Raw genomic sequence first — 5,119 nt, forward strand, 5'->3', positions numbered from 1 at the left:
TGCACACAGGCAGGCGCCTGAAAGACTGCCCATTCTCACTCTTACTGCCCATTCTCACTCTTACCTCTCCACTATCCTGGTTCACAATACCAACATTCACTCTACTGTGTCCATATGTAGTCATATTGCCTGGGACCCACTGAGATGAACCAGAGCCATTTGTGAGACTGTGGCTTTGGAGCAATGTGCTGGAACCTGATGTGCTCAGCAGAGGGTAACAGCTAAAGGCAGTGATTCTTTGCCTAGAATCTATCCATAGCGAATGTCCGAGAGGTAAAGTGAGCCATTCCCTTTCCTGGATTGACTGTGGTCTTCTGTAAGGCCAGTGAAAGTAAAGACAGTTGCTGTTGGTTACTGATTACGATAGTTGTATGGAGTCTAGAGAATGGTGTGTCTTGGTACTTCCCCTCTCCTTTCTTATTTCCTAATGTCCCCTTCTTCCTTGGTGTTCCCAGAGCTACAGATGGGAAGGTGTAACTGACTATTTTTAGGGCTGGGACCTACCTTACCGTTTTCTGCAGCTGGGACAGCCAAAATCTCTGTGTCCACGAGAAATCTGTTTCCCTTCACAATAGCATGAGTCACAGAGCACTAACTTATTTTTGAGGTAATAAAATGACAAGACCTCCATCTAGTGGTGAAAGCAATACAGCATGGGATGAATTCTGCCCTGGGCTGGTAGCAGTGGACTGACTGATTGCCGCTTATTTCTTTTCAAAATCTGTTTTTTGTTTTTTCAAAATCTGAGACACTGAAATGTATCTTCAAATCACAATTGCGGTATTTGGCTTAAGCTTTTCATTTTTGTGTTGGGGATGGGACTCTGGCTTCCGGATTTAGCCTATTATTGTTTGGTGTAAGTATGTAGCTCATAGGCTGGTAGTCAAGTTGAGGTGTTAGAAATACTGTCTTTTTTCTGAAGGGTTCAGAACTCACTATGGGGATCAGATATGGGGTAGCCCCCTTACTATATCCAGTTCTGATCTAGGGTGGCAGCAAGCTGTAGGGAGGCTGTACACAGCGCGCCCAGGACAGCCTCACAGAGTGGGAGGAGCCGAACACCGGGGGGCACTCACCCTATAACAGAGACTGAAAGGATGTTGGATAATAGATGAGTGTAGAAAGTGTTCAGAGTGGGAGGAGTCAAACGAGTGACGTGAAAGGAAGCTGGGACTGAGTGAACTAAGCGAGGAAAGTTGTACTAAGAGCCAAAGCCGGAAGCGGCTACGGCCCATTTCCAGAAGAAGCTCTCCGGCTAGTAGAGTGTGCTGTGCAGAGCACACTCGTCTTGGTCTCGCTAAGCCGCAGGTGCCGCGCGCGCCGGTGTCCTTGCAGAGTCACCAGTAAGCAGCGTCCTGCCCGGTGGCCCTGGAACCTCCCAGGTCAGAGGAGCTGCGGGGATGGGAATCAATCAGGAAGGGACAAGGGTGTGATCAGTTTATCTGCTATTCATAAGAAGCCAGCTCTGAAACCTTATTGTGGATGTCTTCCCTTGTCCATAAATTTAGATCATATAATCTGGACTATTCTTGATTTTTTTTTTCATAGATCCTCTGGTTGCAAAATGTTCTTATTAGACTACTCTAGTAGAATATTTTAGTTTGTTGATATTTGCAAACACAGTTCTCTTGGTTGGAGTGAAAATCTTGAAATTTACATTCATCCAGCTAACTCTCGTGTTCCACCCAGGCCCGTGCCTAGCGACTTGGCTTGCCCCAAGAGCTTTTAGTTATCATTCATGGAAGGAGTGGCTGCAAATGCAATTGAATTCTAAAGTATATTTTTCTTTTTGCGAGTTTTGCATGTACGGTTGTAAATATGAACATTTAAAAGTAAACTTTTTACCCAGCATTAATTCTTCACCTGAGACATATGCACCCTGATATAAATACTGCTATCTGGAAAGTGTTTTTGCCAGACCTGGTGGTACAGACCTTGAAATCTAGAACTCTAGAGGCAGAGGCAAGTGAAACTCAGTGAATTTCAGACCGGCCTAGAGGATGAATCCAGGACACCCATAACTACACCTTGAGACCCTGCCTCAAAACAAATAAACCGGGGGCGAGGAGGGGGGAAGGACCAAGGAAGAAAGGAAGAAAAGGAAAAAGGAAATGTGTCTTCTTTGGCTGAGTTCTTAGTGTTGCAACTTGGAGTCTCTAAAGCACAGTGTTCTGTTTGTGGGTATCAGGCCACAGTATTTTCACAGTTAAAAAAGCATTACAAGCCAAGCGTTGTTGGCACATGCCTTTAATCTCAGCACTGGGGAGGCAGAGACAAGTAGATTTCTGGGTTTGATGCCAGCCTGATCTACACAGCAAGTTTCAGAACAGCCAGGACTGGCTGAATTCATCTTAAGGATGGAAACCATTTTTGTTATAAGGTCAGAAAAGTCGATTTATGTTTGCCGCAAATTTCAAGTTGACCATGCTTTAAGCTGTCTTTGGAATTTGACATGTCCCCCACCTTATGGAGTTTGACTCAGCTTCAACATATCCAGATAAGACTAAATGTTCTGCCAAATAATTTTGGAATGTTCAGCCAAGTTCCTTCTTTACCAAAATTCCTTTGGAAATTCCCCAACCATTGAAAATCCCCCAGCCCTCCAGTTTGGGGTGATAGATAAGCCCACTTTCTCCTATGTTCAATGCTATATATTCAAAGTCCACTTTACAGATATACCCCTGTTGGACAGAAAATAAAGCTTGCTTAATTTGACCAAAGAATGTGGTTCTTTGCTCTCACTGGGTGAGAGTATACTACATAGAGAAACCCTGTCTCCAAACAAGAAAGGTGAAAAGGGGTATTATTGTGTAGGACAATGTGATAAAGCATCATTTCAATGACTATGATCGCTCATCTCTATGGAAAAAACAATGTTTGCAGTCGTTTTCTTCTCCTAGTTCAAGAAAAACACTCTGTTCATGGACACATGACAGTTATTTTTGGATGTGTCTGTTTCCTTTATTTGAGACCTAAATACTCACTGAGTTGTTCTGTGTAGCCCAGTGCTCACAATGTACACCAGACTACACTGGAAATCACACAGTTCTGCCAGCCTCCTTCACCCAAAAACTGAGATTAATGTCTGCATCAACACAACTGTTTACACTGTGGAAGAGGGCAATGTCAGGACCCTGCTGGGAGGGCTTTGTACACAGACTGGATGCTTCAGAATTGCAGCAGTCTGCTTTCTGTGAGTGAGAATGCTTTGCTTGCTGTCTCCATGGTTCCTTTTCAAGGTCCTTGAGAAAACAAGTCGGCATATATGAGACCTGTGTGTGACTATGTCTCATATCTCACAGAGTAAGCTGAAATCCTCAGAGAAACAAAGAAAATTTTCATGAAATATTCTCTCTTCTTATGAGTTCCTTTGGGGGTGTAAGGTTTCCATTATTTTTGGTCCATGATAATTTCAGAACCTCAATAATATATACTATTCTCAACCCAATCAATCATTCAGTTCCATTTCTACCCTTCAATTTTGACTGAGCTGTGATTTTATTTATGCTAACTGAAAGCGCTTTCTAAATATTTTTAGCATTCTGACACTGCGTGACAATTGGGAGATCACTGTATAATCCTGTCTTTACTGATCACAATACTGTGTTAGAAATCCTTCTGAAGGACCTCTTTCTCATGTGCAGGACTCACTGATCACGGAGACCTGGAAGATAAAGGGACAGGAGACAGTATGTAGCTAAGGATCCAGGTATGCTGGAGGACTGGTGAAGGGAGGGCAAGGGGCTCAAGTGAATGGAGAAGAAAATCTGGAAAGTTCCACTGAGAAAACTCTCTTCAGGATTACCCTATTGTAGGGAGATGTTAAGGCTTTCTACAAAAGAATTGATACTAAGAGGCAAATGAATTTTTTCCATTAATTTATTTACTTGCTGGGACAGTGGTAGTGCGCGGCTTTAATCCCCACACTTGAGAGGCAGAGGCAGGCCAATTTCTGAGTTGGAGCCAGCCTAGTCTACAGAGTGAGTTCCAGGACAGCCAAGGACACACACACACACACACACACACACACACACACACACACACACACACACTCACTCACACAAAACTGTCTCGAAAAAACAAAATAAAAAAATTATTTACTTACTCACTTTGCATCCCGATTGCTGTCTCCAACCCCTGGTCTTCCCCCTCACACAGTTCCTCCTTCTATCCCCCACCCCTTCTCCTCTGAGAGGGCAGAAGCCCTCCTCAATAGCCCCTGACCCTGTCAAATCAAGTCTCTGCAGGGCTAGGTGTATCCTCTCCTACTGGGCCAGACAAGGCAACCCAGTTGGAGGAACTGATTCCACAGACAGGCAAGAGCTTTAGGGACAGCCTCACTTCAGTTGTTGGTGGACCTCCATGAAAACTAAACTGCTCATCTGCTATATATGTGCAGGGGACCTAGGTCCAGCCCATTTATGCTCTTTGGTTGGGGATTCAGTCTCTGAGAGCACCCCTAAGGGTCCATGTTAGTTGACCCCATTGGTTTTCCTGTGGAGTTCCTATCCCTTTAGGTGCCCTCAACCCTTTCCCCCAACTCTTCCATTAGAGTGCTAGAGCTCCATCCAGTGTTTGCCTGTGGATCTCTACATCTGTTTCTGTCAGCTGCTGTGTGGAGCATCTCAAAAAACAGTTATGCTAGGCTCCTGTGTGCAGTATCATTAGTAGTGTGAGGGACTGGTGCTGGTCCATGGAATAGGTCTCAAGTTGGGCCAGTTATTGGTTGGCTATGCCCTCAGTCTCTGCTCCTTCTTTGTCCCTGCATTTCTTGTGGACAAGGGTCAACATTTTGTAAGTGGTTTGGTGTCCTTATCCCTCCACTGGGGGTCCTGCATGGCTATATGAGGTGACCTCTTTGGGTTCCATATCCCTGCTACAATGGATCTCAGCTAATGTCACCCCTATAGACTCCTGGGAACCCCCCCCCCCATCATAGGTCTCTGGCATGTCCTAGAGATGTTCCCATCAGACTCCCCCACCAGCTGCAGATTTCTGTTCATTATCCTAGCCCTCTGGACCTCTCTCCTGTCTCTCCTCACACCTGATCCTGAATGACCCCCCTTTTATGAATTAGCATTATTAAGCAATATTAATATATATGATTTGAGCGGATAAA

This window comes from Mus pahari, chromosome 21, assembly GCF_900095145.1.
Source record: "Mus pahari chromosome 21, PAHARI_EIJ_v1.1, whole genome shotgun sequence".
NCBI lineage: Eukaryota > Metazoa > Chordata > Mammalia > Rodentia > Muridae > Mus > Mus pahari.